The sequence below is a fragment of the Macaca fascicularis genome, chromosome 6, assembly GCF_037993035.2.
Source record: "Macaca fascicularis isolate 582-1 chromosome 6, T2T-MFA8v1.1".
Lineage (NCBI taxonomy): Eukaryota > Metazoa > Chordata > Mammalia > Primates > Cercopithecidae > Macaca > Macaca fascicularis.
The window spans coordinates 106243969-106260165 of NC_088380.1; the positions used below are offsets into that span (position 1 = coordinate 106243969).

At 39.3% G+C, this 16197-nt stretch overlaps 1 pseudogene; it reads left to right on the forward strand.

The window, feature by feature from the left end:
- The first annotated feature begins 14116 nt into the window (after positions 1-14116).
- On the forward strand, positions 14117-15393 carry LOC102123164 (cytokine receptor-like factor 3 pseudogene; annotated as a pseudogene).
- Positions 15394-16197: the final 804 nt, after the last annotated feature.

Sequence of the window (16197 nt, forward strand, 5' to 3'; positions counted from 1 at the left end):
TCATTATCTTATTTTATGGATTATTGAGTTTAACATTTACATGTATTTACAATCTTTCATGTATTTTTATCTATTTTTATTATGCATATTTATATAGCAATGTTAGACTCTACATACAGAGTTTGCTACATCCTTCAACTTGAACTACAGTACTTTTATTAACTTGTATAGACATATTTATTTATCTGATTTTTGACAAAACCCTTTCTGGACATTTGGGATATACTAATGTTAAGAACAAAAACAACCATGGAGATTATAGTATTTTGTGGAGGGTGGGGGAAGAATAAAAACAAAAGGTGACATTCAATGCAACAAGAAGAGCTAACCATCCTAAACACATATGTACCCAATACAGGAGCACCCAGATTCATAAAGCAAGTTCTTAGAGACATACAAAGAGACTTAGACTCCGACACAATAATAGTGAGAGATTTTAACATCCCACTGTCAATGTTACACAGATCAACGAGATTAAATTACCAAGGATATCCAGAACTTGAACTCAGCTCTGGACCAAGAGGGCCTAATAGATACATAGAGAATTCTCCACCCCAAATCAACAGATTATACATTCTTCTCAGCACCACATCGAACTTATCGATTAAAATTGACCACAGAATTGGAAGTGAAACACTCCTCAGCAAATGTAAAAGAGCAGAAATCACAACAAACTGTCTCTCAGACCATAGTACAATAAAATTAGAACTCAGAATTAAGAAACTCACTCAAAAACCGCACAGCTACATGGAAACTGAACAACCTGCTCCTGAATGACTACTGGGTAAATAACAAAATGAAGGCAGAAATAAAGATGTTCTTTGAAAACAATGAGAACAAGACACAATGTATTAGAATCTCTGGGACACATTTAAAGCAGTCTGTAGAGGGAAATTTATGGCACTAAATGTCCACAAGAGAATGGAGGAAAGATCTAAAGTCAACATCCTAATATTACAATTAAACGAACTGGAGAAGCAAGAGCAAACAAATTCAAAAGCTAGCAGAAGACAAGAAATAACTAAGATCATAGCAGAACTGAAGGAGATAGAGACACAAAAAAATCCCTTCAAAAAATCAATGAATCCAGGAGCTGGTTTTTTGAAAAGATCAACAAAATTGTTAGACCACCAGCCAGACTAATAAAGAAGAAAAGAGAGAAGAATCAAATGGATGCAATAAAAAGTGATAAGGGAGATATCACCACTGATCCCACAGAAATAGAAACTACCATCATAGAATACTATAAACACCTCTACACAAATAAACTAGAAAATCTAGAAGAAATGGATAAATTCTTGGACACATGCCCCTCCTGAAGACAAAACCAGGAAGAAATTCAATCTCTGAATAGACCAACAACAGGTTTTTAAATTGAGGCAATAATTAATAGCCTACAAAGCAAAACGAGTCCAGGACCAGACAGATTCACAGCTGAATTCTACCAGAGGTACAAAGAGGAGCTGGTACCATTCCTTCTGAAACTATTCCAGTCAATAGAAAAAGAGAGAATCCTCCCTAACTCATTTTATGAGGCCAGCATCATCCTGATACCAAAGCCTGACAGAGTCACAACAAAAAAAGAAAATTTTAGACCAATATCCCTGATGAACATTGATGCCAAAATCCCCAATAAAATACTGGCAAACCGAATCCAGCAGCACATCAAAAAGCTTATCCAGCACAATCAAGCTGGCTTCATCCCTGGGATGCAAGGCTGGTTCCACATATGCAAATCAATAAATGTAATCCATCACATAAACAGAGTCAAAGACAAAAACCACATGATTATCTCCATAGATGCAGAAAACGCCTTCAACAAAATTCAACAGCCCTTCATGCTAAAAATTCTCAATAAACTGGGTAATGATGGAACATATCTCAAAATAATAAGAGCTATTTATGACAAACCCACAGCCAATATCATACCGAATCAGCAAAAGTTGGAAGCATTCCCTTTGAAAACTGGCATAAGACAAGGATGTCCTCTCTCACCACTTTTATTCAACATACTATTGGAAGTTCTTGCCAGGGAAATCAGGGAAGAGAAAGAAATAAACGTATTCAATTAGGAAAAGAGGAAGTCAAACTGTCTCTGTTTGCAGATGACATGATTGTATATGTAGAAAACCCCATCATCTCAGCCCAAAATCTCTTTAAGCTGATAAGCAACCTCAGCAAAGTCTTAGTATACAAAATCAACATGCAAAAATCACAAGTATTCCTATACACCAATAACAGACAAGCAGAGAGCCAAATCATGAGGAAACTCCCATTCACAATTACTACAAAGAGAATAAAATATTTAGGAATCCAACTTACAAGGGATGTGAAGGCCCTCTTCAAGGAGAACTACAAACCACTGCTCAATAAAATAAAAGAGGACACAAACAAATGGAAGAACATTCCATGCTCATGGATAGGAAGAATTAATATATTGAAAATGACCACACTGCCCAAAGTAATTTATAGATTTAATGCTATACCCATCAAGCTACAATTGACTTTCTTCACAGAATTGGAAAAATCTTCTTTAAAGTTCATATGGAACCAAAAAAGAGCCTGCATTGCCAAGACAACCCTAAGCAAAAAGAACAAAGCTGGAGGCATCACGCTACCTGACTTCAAATTATACTGCAAGGCTACAGTAACCTAAACAGCATGGTACTGGTACCAAAACAGAGATATAGACTAACGGAACAGAACGGTGGTCTCAGAAATAGCACCACACATCTACAACCATCTGATCTTTGACAAACCTGAGAAAAACAAGAAAAGGGGAAAGGATTCCCTATTTAATAAATGGTGCTGGGAAAACTGGCTAGCCATATGTAGAAAGCTGAAACTCGATCCCTTCCTTACACCTTATACAAAAATTAATTCAAGCTGGATTAAAGACTTAAATATAAGATCTAAAACCATAAAACCCCTAGAAGAAAATCTAGGCAATACCATTCAGGTCATAGGCATGTGCAAAGACTTCATGACTAAAACACCAAAAACAACGACAACAAAAGCCAAAATAGACAAATGGGACCTAATTATACTAAAGCGCTTCTGCACAGTAAAAGAAACTATCAGCAGAGTGAACAGGCAACCCACAGATTGCGAGAAAAATTTTGCAATCTATCCATATGACAAAAGGCTAATATCCAGAATCTACAAAATACTTAAACAAATTTACAAGAAAACGACGAACAACCCCATTAAAAAAATGGGCAAAGGATATGAACAGACCCTTCTCAAAGGAAGACATTTATGCAGCCAACAAACTTATGAAAAAATGCTCTACATCACTGGTCATTAGAGAAATGCAAAACAAAACCACAATGAGATACAATCTCATACCATTTAGAATGGCAATCATTAAAAAGTGAGGAAACAACAGATGTTGGAGAGGATGTGGAGAAATAGGAACGCTTTTACACTGTTCTTGGGAGTATAGACTAGTTCAACCATTGTTGAAGACAATGTGGTGATTCCTCAAGGATGTAGAATCAGAAATACCATTTGACTCAGCAATCCCATTACTCGGTATGTTCCCAAAGGATTATAAATCATTCTAGTATAAAGACACATGCACACATATGTTTATTGCAGCACTGTTCACAATAGCAAAGTCTTGGAATCAACCCCAATGCTCATCAATGATAGACTGAATAAAGAAAATGTGGTACATATACACCATGCATTACTATGCAGCCATAAAAATGGATGAGTTCATGTCCTTTGCAGAGACATGGTTGAAACTGGAAACCATCATTCTCAGCAAAATAACACAAGAACAGAAAATCAAACACCATATGATCTCACCTCATAAGTGGAAGTTGAACAATGAGAACACATGGACACAGAGAGGGGAACATCACACACTGGGGCCTGTCAGGGTGTGGGGGACTGGTGCAGGGATAGCATTAGGAGATATACCTAATGTAAATGACGAGTTAATGGGTGCAGCAAACCAACATGGCACATGTATACATATGTAACAAACCTGTATGTTGTGCATATGTACCCCAGAACTTAAAGTATGATTAATAAAAAATAAATAAAAAGGAAAAATAACTAGAAAAAATAAAAAAGATGATCTTTAAAAAAGACAATTTCATGTTATGTTAAAAAGGGGTGGGTGCTATGGAAAATACAAAACACAGATCAGGCTTAAGTAATAGTGGAAGGGCCAGGAAGTAGTGGCACATGCAATATCAAATAGGAAATTTAGGCTGCTCCTCTCTGAAAATATGAAATTTGAACAAAGATTTGAAGAAGGTAAAATAGCTAAAGAGATATATGACTCACACGTATAATAATAAAACTAGATGTTGTTAAGTACAGATTAAAGTGAGGCAGAGAAGAATCGATGATGTCTTGAGAGGTAATGGTGGCTCTAAATAGATGGTAACTATAACAGTGTTGAGCCTACCTTGTATATATTTTAAAAGTATGAAAGATAGGATTTGCTAATGTTTTATATACGAGGTGACAAAGAAAGAGTAGATAATTGTGACTCTAAAATTTTTGGCCATCCATGGAGCAAAAGTGGGCTTTAAATGTAACAAGAAAATATTTTGAATTCAGTTTTTTAATCGTTGAGTATGAGAAATGTTTTATCCATCTAACTTAAAATGTTCAGTAGATAGATCTATGTTTAGAGTTCAAGGGAGGCCTGGGCTGCTGAAACACATTTTGAATTTGTGAACACAGAGATGGCATATAAAATTATTAGAATAGATGGGATCACCACAGGAAAAACATAGATGGCAAAGAGGACCCAAAAGAGGAGCTGGAAAGAATTCCAACAGAAGTTTGGGTAGAAAAAAATATACCACCGTAAAACACTTGGAAAGAACAATCAATAAGATGAGAGCAAAATCAAGAAGGTCTGGTGTTCTGGAAAGAAAGTGAAGAAAGTACATCAAGGAAGGAGTGATCATTTGTATCAAAGGTCTTGAAAACTCTAAAATGTGAAATGTGTAAATGTAAATAAAGTGACCATTTGATTAAGCAATAAAAGATTAGTGTTAACCCTCACAGGTTTTTTTTTGGTTTTGTTTTTAGAAGAGTGCACTGATGTCATCTAGAGCTTAGACCCAACAAAAGAGTGAAAGATAGTGCTAAGTTAGTGAGAATCAATAATTAAAAGTCGTGATTGTGAGTGAGCTAGTAGAAAGAAACTGATGATTAAAGAACAGGATATGTCACATTTAATTATAGAACTAGTACAATAATTGCAATCGTAATGTTTATGGTGAATCATGTGAATAAAGAGGATGAAGTAGGGAAATAGGAAAAAATCATTTATAGGAACGGAGTTCAAGGAACTGAATGGTTAGGATTTTGAAACTGTTATTTCTTTGTATTGAGACTTCCATGAATTGTTTAGTGATATTTGAGAAAGTGACAGTGGGACAGCAGCTACAATCAGAAAATGAAGGGTGAGGCTGAGCACTATGGTTCATGCCTGTAATCTCAGTGTTCTCAGAGCCTGAGGCAAACGGATAACTTGAAGCCATGAGTTTGAAAACAGCCTGAGCATCACAGCAAGACCAATCTCTACAATTTGTTTTTTAATTAACTGGGTATGGTGGCATATGTCTGCATTCACAACTACTGAGGAGGATGAGCTGAGAGGATGCCTTGAGTTCAGGAGTTCAAGGCTGCAGTGAGCTATGATCATGCACTCTAGCAGTAGCAAGACATAGTCTAATAAAAATAAAAATAAACTAAAAAGGAAATTAAAACTTGATGTCCTGGGGATACTCGGATGATAACATAATGAGGTGTAGTAGTTGACACAGTATGTTAACCTGAGATTCAAAGCTGAAGATTTTTGGAAAGATGGTTGTATTATTTATATTTTGCTGTAAAATCAATACATTAACAAAATTAGCACCTTAAAATCACAGCAAATATTTATTATCTGAGAGTGTCTCCTGGTGAGAAAATTGAGCACTTTCCTGAGTACTTCTGCCTTGGGAACACTCTCAAAATGTTGCAGTCTTTATGAGCTATGACTGGTCATCAGTTTCTTTACTGAGCCTGTGAGATTTACTTCTCAGGTTGCTCATTCATAGGGTTCACAAGTTGATTCTGGTGATTGAAGGGAGGTCTGTTCCTCAACACATGGACTTCTCTCTAAGGGTAGTGGAGTATCCTCAGAACACTGCAGCCAGATTCAGAGCAAGTGATTCCAGAGAAAGAAAGACAGAAGAGCAATATATTTTATGACCTACGCACACTCACTCATCACCCACAATAATGTATTGGTTACCACTGATGCCTTATTCAATATGGGAGGAAATACACGCAAGTGTGGTTGCTAGGACATGAGAATTACTAGAGATGATCCTTCAGTATGGCTACTAAAAAGGTGGAAACGGAATCAAAATATCGTACTAGAAATAATATATATATATCTAGTTGACTTCCAAGCAGAATGATATGAGAGCTTTGAGAAAAATAAAAGTAAAGTCACCACTGTGAGGGAAAAAAAGCCATCAATGAGAGACACTGCAAGATAATTTATCCACTAATTAATATGTATTGGTGAACAGCTGGTCTGCAATTTGAGCAAAAGAATGAAGTACTCATATAATGTGTTGATGATGGCAGCTGGCGGCTCATCGGGAGTGGCCACTGTGAAGATGCTGGATATAGTGGGGCCGATGCAGCCATGGTTGCAAGGTCTGCATGGCTGGCAGGAGCCAGGAACAGGCAGTTTCCCTGCCACCTACTGAATTGGCAAGATGGGAGCCCAGTGATCCCAGGTGCAGCTGCGGCCACCCCTCCATGCTCTGGACCCAGGCATTTCTGAGTTCTCAGGAACACAGAAATCCCCCCTCCCACCACAGACTCGGAAGTGTCTGCTCCAGCTCCCTGGCCTCTCCCACTCCAAGCGCCTGCACTGGTGTGGAACAAAGTTGTAGCCAAGCCCAGGCACTGTCTTGACCCGACCGGGTGAACCACGACTCAGGGACTCAGGGTGGCACTGACATGCCAGCACCCACCCTGCCACCCTGGTGCCCTATGGACTTTGGAGGCTGGAAAGCATGGGAGTGAGGCTGGGGGCCTGAGGATGGCTCAGCGTGAACCTGTAGGCACCCCTCAGCATGGACAGGCTGGGTGTCACAGACACCATGTTGATGGTGGGAAGCAGACAGATTCCTGGGAGGAAGAAAGGGGCGGGTGCCCAGTGAGACTCCACTTTCAAGCCAGGGTTGACCTGAAGCTTGGGGGACAGGCTGCCAATTCCAGAAGGAGTCTGGCCGGGTGTGAAAAATTATGGTGCTTTTCCCAGGTGGCCCATGGCTTCCCCTGGACCAATCGGCATGCACTTTCTCCCTTTTGAGATCATAAAAGCCATGTACTCAGCTAGACTCACACATATGTCAGGGCTATCAGCGGCAGAAAGGAGCTACCCACTTTGGGTCTCCTGAGAGCTGTTCTGTCACTCAATGAAGCTCTTCACCACCTTGCTCACCCTCCAGTTGTCTGCATACCTCATTCTTCCTGGATGTGGGACAATAACTCAGGATCCAACCAATAGTGGGGCTGAAAGAACTGTAACACAAACACAGCGGAAACACAAACCCTTCCCCACCCCCACCGCTCCCTGACTCACCATGTTGCAGGCAACATGAGGAGAGAAGAGCTACAGCCCTTTGGAGAGCCCAGACCTAGGGTGACCCTGACCCAGGGCTATCACTTTCATTGGTGCTCTGTGGTTCCTGGAATCTCCAAGCTTCTGAGTGCCACCATGTTCCTGGTGCCTGTGATGGAATCTGCTTATGGTACACCTGGTCCAGCCAAAGCCTCACACGAAGCTGGCATCTGTACCGGTGCCTGGAGCTTCCCACCCCACCACAGCCGGCATGCCTGGTTGTGCACAGTGGCCGGACCCTGCACTCACTCACTTAACACTATCCGCTCTGTGCCTGGCTTGCTCTTGGCAGTCATGGGATCTGGGCTGATAGTGTGAGTGGAGCACAGGCTGCCAGCCTGAATGGGTGGAATAAGACCATCAGCTCTAGCAAAACTTGGGCCAAGGTGCCACCAGCCACAGAGGTTTCCAGCTGGAAAAGCAACACCCTAAAGATCCTGTGACATAGACAATACAAAAAATTTTATGTTTAACAAGATTTTAAACATAACTGTTATACAGTGATAGAGTGAAGGAATGTGAGGAGACAAGACTGCAAAAGGAAAAATAATAGGGATGCACAAAGCTTTGTTGGGATTAGTATGTGGAGATCCAGTGGCAACCTGACAGCCTGAGGGGTCTTTTTGTGACTAACATAAACAAAGACATAATAAGAGTAGTCTCCGTAGATTCATTGCAGAGTTGTGGCAAGACTTTGAGAGTACTACAGGATAGGACATGGTGAGTTTCTGGAGTTTTCTCTAAGTCCATCATAGGTGGAAGTCCGAGGAAAAGGAAGATGCAACTCACAGTACTCAGACTTCTCTTAGATGAAAGATTTTGAGTTTCAGGGAGATGTGTTTAATCCCAGTGGTCTCTAGTAAGAGGGTTTCTATTATACCCATGTGTGGGTCTCTACTTCAACCCTGAAGATAGCATTTAAGGAAAAAACAGGAAAGAAAACAGTCTTTTTAGTCCAATTATTTTGTAATCACATTATTTCACTTTACATAGAAAATATCACTGGGAGTGTATATTTTTAAGTTCCCCAAAATATTAGAGAATTGTAAAAAAATGTTCATTCCAGACTTTTAATTGTATAACATTCAGTATTAAGAAAGTAATTGGTATAGTGGTGACTATTATTATTATTATTTCTTATAACTTTGCCATTTTGTGTCCGGACACATAATCCACTTCTGAAAAGAGTTAATACATTTGGTGATGGCTATGGAGTTATTATTAACATGTGGCTATGCATACATACCATGTACACATCCACACAAATTATGTATTATATGTAATAACATATTATATTTTATACCTAATATATCATTATATGTAATATGCATTTAAACTACCTGCTTTACTATTTAATTCATGTTGTAAATAATTAGTTTTCTACTGCTGATTCATTTTGAGAAAAATTCAAATATTATCTTAGATATACTTTCATTACTTAAATTGCAAAATTCATGCCTTATCATTTATTATAATATTTTATAGAAGGTCTGAAGCAATGAATGCCTTTTAATTTTTTCTATTTTTTTGTGAATGCTTTTTATATCTTGGTAGATTGTTCTCTATATATTAGATGCTATCCTTCTTTATTCCCAGTCATACTATTCTACTGAAATTCATGTATTTTTATATGTCATCTTTCTTTTATAGAATTATCTTGTGTCTTGTTTTGCTATTCCTCAATTCTATACCTGTCTAAATCATTATGGTTTAGGGGAGGCTCTGAAATAGTATAAAGCTGTGAGTTTTAAAAATACTAACACAATTTATAAGTCTTTAAATAATTTCTTTAATAACTTTGCATTGATTATGATTACTAATATATTTGGAGTTATTTATATTATTTCTTTTTATTTATTTATTATTATTATTATACTTTAAGTTCTAGGGTACATGTGCATAACGTGCAGGTTTGTTACATATGTATACTTGTGCCATGTTGGTGTGCTGCACCCATCAACTCGTCAGCCATCCCATTACTGGGTATATACCCAAAGGATTATAAATCATGCTGCTGTAAACACACACACACATGTATGTTTATTGCGGCACTATTCACAATAGCAAAAACTCGGAATCAACCCAAATGTCCATCAGTGACAGACTGGATTAAGAAAATGTGGCACATATACACCATGGAATACTATGCAGCCATAAAAAAGGATGAGTTTGTGTCCTTTGTAGGGACATGGATGCAGCTGGAAACCATCATTCTTAGCAAACTATCACAAGAACAGAAAACCAAACACCGCATGTTCTCACTCATAGGTGGGAACTGAACAATGAGATCACTTGGACTCGGGAAGGGGAATATTTATATTATTTCTATGGCATTTTATATTGACTATGTTTCCCTTTTCTTTTTTCTTTTTCTCCTTTATGTCAGGTGAGTGGTTCTCAAGTGAGGCTGTTTTTGGTTATCACAGTAGTCCCAACAGACAGAGAGGTAGTACTCGCATCAGTTGGGTAGAAGCTAGAGATACTATTCAACATCTTTCAATGACTAGGACAACCCCACACAACCAAGAGATTTCCTGCCCCGAATGTCCGTATGTGAAGGTTAAGAAACAATCTTCTAAATATGTGTCTTCTTTATTCTATTCATTTCTCTTAATTTATTAACATGGAGTAGACTTTTTATTTATATTATTTCACTTGTAACATAAAAACCATTTTCAGAAGAAACTGAGTTAATAAATATCTTTATCCTCCTATACTGCTAAGAAAATCATCTGCAGACATTAAAATTTAATTCAGCAATTTATCTCATTTTTATATGGTTTTTAAATTTTTGGTTCTACCTGATTTTTAATCACCCAGCACTAAGTTATTGCCAATATTCATAGAGATAGCTATATATGTGTGTGTGTGTGTGTATATATATATACATATTCATATGTTTTACCATTTTATCATTTTATTTACTTATACCCCCTTTCTTCCCTGTTTCTTCTTTCCTTATTGCTGAGGTAGATCTATTAGTAGCTCTTTCAGTAGAGATAGATGGATGGCAATTTTTATATTCATAGTAATTTCTCTTCAGCACTTTGAGTCTCTTATTTTACTATCTTCTGGGACCTGTGATACATGTATTATTCATTCACAAGTAAATTGTTATTTATCACTAATAACTTTAAAAATATATTTTTTACTTACTAGCAGTAATTTTGATACAGGGTGTCTCAGTATGGATTCGATTTTGTTTACCTTGCTTGGGACCCATTGTAGGTGTTGTTATCGTTGTTTAATTGGATAATCAATTAAGTCAGTTCTAGAAAATTATTGCTATTGTCTTCTTAAAAAAATTCTTCTTCAAATTGTATCTTACTTTCTGAATGGATTGTTAGAAACATAATAAAACTTGTTGTATCCCTGTACTTCAAATTATATTTCATATATTTCTTCTAGTATCTGCAGAATTGTAACATGTTTCTGGGTACATATTTTACATCACCAGCTTTTTCCTCACCTTTTTTGAACTTTTAATTCTCCATTAATTGTTTCTTTCTTCCAAAGTTCATGATTTTGGGAATTATAAAGCTGGAACTTCTGGTTTTGGCTTCATCATATACGCCTATTTGAATTTTCGTAATGTTCCCTTTGTTCTTGATGGATTTTTAAAAATTATTTTGACACTTTTCAACTCATATTGTTCAGTCAGAAAATGGCTGCTGAACAATACTCAGCCTTATATACACATTATAACAGAGAATAAGATTGTTAAACTTCACACTCTGAAAGTGATCTATCTTTTAAAAGTATTACGTTGCAATTCCAAACCCATTGTGGCACCAAGACCAAACACAGAAAAAGGGAGCTGTGGTTTATCGCAGTAATCTCTTTCAGAAACAGAGACCCAAGAACTATGCAGGCACGTAGAGAAGTGGGGGTGAGTTGCAATGGGTACAGTGTGGCAGCCATGGAAGTGTTCAGATCTCTTCTAGAACCTTTTATAGGAAGCATAGCTGCCCATCAGCCTCCCACTGCTGCCCATATTGGTTCTATTACAGCCTTCATATGAAGGCTCTGCTTTCACTAGACTGCCCTTAGCCAAAGACCGAATATGGTATGAAATACTAGAATCATCCAATTCTGTGCCCAGTTCAGGACTTTTTCAAAGGGCAGTCTATCAGTCTAACCAAAACTTTCTCAGAACTGGGTTGTAGACACAGTCTTTTCCTACCTAGTTTTTCCTTTTACAGTTGTCAGACTTACCCAGGATCTGAAGGCCCTTTACACTTACTCCAGCCCCATGCCTGGCTCCCTGCTTATTTCTTGGAGTATGTAAAGGTAGTTTTATTTCATTTTTGGAAATGTTGTCCATGAGATTTTGGTCTTCTATATATTTTCTTTAAATGGATTTTCAAAGACCCCAAATCTAAACCATTCCTGTCACAGGGTCCTTAGGGTGTCACTTTTCCATCCAGAAACTTCTGTGGCCAGTGGCACTTTTACTTGAGTTTTCCTTGGTCTTGCTGGGCTTGTTCCACCCACTGAGCCTGGCTGGCAGTGTTCTGCTTGTGCTACTGGCCTGGATGCCATGGCTGCCAAGAGTGAGCCAGGCACAGAGTGGTGAGGAGTGTGTGAGTGAGGGCAAGGTCTGGCCACTGCACACAGCCAGGTGTGCTGGCTGCGGCGGCATGGAAAAATCCAGGTGCTGCCACAGACACCAGCTCTGTGAAAGGGTGCAGCTGGACCAGGTGTACCACAAGTGACTTCCACCATAGGAACCAGTGAACATGGTGGCACCTGGAAACTTACAGACACCAGGAACTGCAGAGCCACAAAGAAGGTGTCATAGCTTTGGCTTGAGGAGCCCCTAGTTCTGGGATCCCCAAAGAGCTGAAGCTCTTCTCTCCTCATCACTTGCAATGTGGTGAGCATGGGGTGTGTTTCAGCCCTGTTTGTGTTACAGCTCTTTCAGTGTTGCCATTGGGAGGATCCTGAGTTCTTGTCCCACATCCAGGAAGAATGAAGTATGTGGAAAACTGGAGGATGAGCAAGGTAGAGAGGAGCTTCATTGAGTGACAGAACAACTCTCAGGAGACCTGAAATGGGTAGCTCCTTTCCACATGCAGGTCCTGACAAGTGTCCAGCTGTCAGTGGAGAAGCAACCCACAGTGGGTAGCTCCTTTTTGCAGGCAGGTGATTCCAAAGAGTCAAGGAGACCCAAAGTGGGTAACTCCTTCCAGCAGCTGGTAATCCCAACCTCTCTGCGAATCAAGCTGTGTCTTGGGTTTTTATGGGTTCAAAAGGGAGGAAGTGTGTGCTGATTAGTCTGTAGACAACCTTGGGTGGGCCTGGAAAGTTCACCATAAGCTTTCACTCCAAGTAGCAGACTCCACCTGAAACAGGTAGCCTGGCCCCCAGGCTTCAGGCCATCACTGGCTTGAGGGTGGGATTTCACTAGGGACCCACCTCTTTCCATCCAGGAATCTCTGTCTGCCTTCCACCATCAACATGTCTTCTGTGGATTCCAGGCTTTCCATGCTGACAGGTGCCCACAGATCTGCGCTGAGCCACCCTCAGCACCCCAGTCCTCCTCCTACGCTCTTCGGTATCCAATGTTCGGAAGGGATTGAGGCAGCGGCAGGTCAGCTGGTGCATCAACGCTGTCCCAATAGCATGCACGCCAGGCCAGATAGCAACAGCACCTGGGCTCAACTACAACTTTGCTCCATACTGGAGTGGGTGCCAGGAGTGGAGAGAGGCCAGGGAGTGGGAGAAGGCACTTCCAAGTCTATGGAGGCAGGCGGAATTCCTGAGCCTCCAAGAGCGCAAGGATGCCCATGTTCAGAGTAGTGACTGGGAAGCTGCAACTGCACCCAGGAGCACAGGGCTCCTCCCTCACCAACTTGGTAGCGAGCATGGCTCCTTCCTGTTCCTAGCCCCCGCCAGCTCCAAGGAGCATGCAGCCCTGGTGTTGCCTCCCCTTCTGCAGCCAGCATCCTCGCAGTGGCCACTCCAGATGGGTCATCACCACCATCACTATCACTGCTATCTTATCCCCCAAATTCAAACAATGAATGTTTGCCAGAGAAGGTCTCATTTTTTATTAGCTATATTAATTATATAATAGACTTGTTCTAAACAAATATTGAGGTGTATAAATCTATAAGTTATTTAGTAATTATAGAGAAAATACAGGAAATGTGTATCCTAGAAAATTACTTCTAAGCATAGCTATAAGCAAATAAAAGAGAAACTGGGTTTGATAAAGTTGATTGCATAATTGCAAGAATATCAATAACTTTACTGTGTTAACAGGATTTGTGTGTGTGTGTGTGTGTGTGTCTGTGTGTGTGTGTATATATATAATTTGTTAGACAATTCAGAGCTGATAGTAAAAGTATAAGCTAGATGGCAACCTGCATGAGTCTGTGCCAGGCTGCTCGAAGGGGCCCGACACAGGTGGGAATCCCGGCCAACTGTCCTCAGACGTGTGGCTCCATTAGGTGGGCAATGGAACTGGAGCTTGAACTGCTGCTGCATGAGGCTCATGAGAACACGGAGGTGACACAGAGCTCCAGGCAGGAGCTGTGGGAGGCACAGAGGCAGATCAAAGAATGCATCACAGACAAAGGATGTTCTCAGACAGCATTTTGATGATTTAAAGGGAGCCCTTGGGAGCTCTTGGATGAGCAATTGGTAACCCTTTAGCAAGAGGTGGACATCATTGAACAGGAGACCATTAAACCATTAGATGACTGCCAGAGGCTCATAGAACACGGAGTCAACACTGCAGAGGACTTAGTCTGAGTAGGTGAGATTGCCATGGTTGGTAGTGTAGAAGAGAATGAGAAACTGTGTAGCTTTACCAAAAAGGTCTCACACATTCAGTTGGACAGCTTACCAGAAGCACATTTACTGGTTGATGTGCCTTGTTTATATGCACAGTTGGATGACTCAGTTCTTATAGTAAAAGACCACGTTTCTAAGCACGGAACAGTAGCCTCTCTCCCACCAGTACAGATAGAAGAAGTGATACAGAAACCTGGAGTCATCACAATAGGATGGTGTAAGGTGGATGATGATTTTACAGCCCACGATTACAGGCTACAGTTTTGTAAATGTACTTTAAATCATTTTGAGGATGTGTACGTAGGTTCTGAAACTCAATTCATAGTATTGCAAGTAGACTCCAATGTTGATTATCAGTTCAAAGTCTGCGCCTGAGGAGATGGTCAGCAGGAGTGGAGCCCCTGAAGTGTCCCCCAGATAGGTCATTCCACATTGGTGCCTCATGAATGGACAGCTGGTTTTGAGGGGTACAGTCTGAAAGTCGAGGTAATATTGCATTCTGGAATGACTCTGGATCCTCAGGTGTTCTCTACTCTAGAACTCCAACTTACTGCTGTGGGCAGACATTAACATTCAGAGTTGAAAGTGTGGGACAGAAGAGACAGTACAGGGGTGTTTGCAGAAAAACAGAATGGATATGACTGCAGCAGGATCAAGCTATGTGCATGAGTACAAATGGTGACGTTTTTGTAAACGGAAAAGAAATGACTAATGAGTTAACTTCAGTTACTTCTGGGTCCACTGTCACATTTGACATTGAAGCTGTCACTCTAGGAACCACCAATAATAATGAAGGCAGGAACTTCAAGCATCGAGTAATGATTAGCTCAAATAACAAAGTGGTTTTTAATTAGTCATTCGATCAATCTTGTGGTTCTCTTTACTTTGGATGCACATTTTTCTATCCTGGATAGAAAATATTAGTGTTTTAGACATTTGGGTGCTTGGCTTTGGTTTTCAGGGTTTAGCGTAGCTGCTCTTCAGCCCAGTTTAGTTTTAATTGTTTTTTTAAAAAGTAGTTGCATTCACCTCTCACTTAAACTGTTGGAAATGGAAAATGTTTACTGAATTCCATTCGTAATTTTTTTAAAAAAGAGACTTGAATGTTGGGGAAAATCTTATAATTCAGTCAATTTTATTTTTAGCATATTGTTAACTAAAATATCACCTCATAATAGAAATCAAATTTACTTTAGGAGTATGAGAAGATACAGAAAGTTCTATATCCTTCCACTGCATTTCTTAAAGTTGGTTATTAGATTAGGAAAACAATGTAATATTATGTTTTAAACCATCATAAAAGATCCAAGTCCATGTAAATCTTTAGAATAAAACAAGAGAAATATACCAGATAGTAGAAGTTATGTGATATACATTCACTCATATGCTGTCCTCCTGAATTTATTAGCAATACGCTCAATGTTCAGGTATTTATAAGGAGTGTTGACTTTTATCCCATCTTCAATAATTTTTAAGTTCTCAAGCATTATAATTTTTGCACTTTTTAAATGCTTGAGCAAATATCTATTATAGGCAAGTATTATCTTTTGTTCTTTTATTACAATTTGATTCAAGATAGACTACACTATTTTCATAGGATCAAACTACCTATGGAAGTAGTATGCACAGCAGTGTTCACCATTTCACATGTATGTAATATACACATGTGTGTATCTAGCCTTTGACATAATTTTACTTTTTTAGAGTGTGAGCTGCAGTCCAGTTTAATGTCAGTT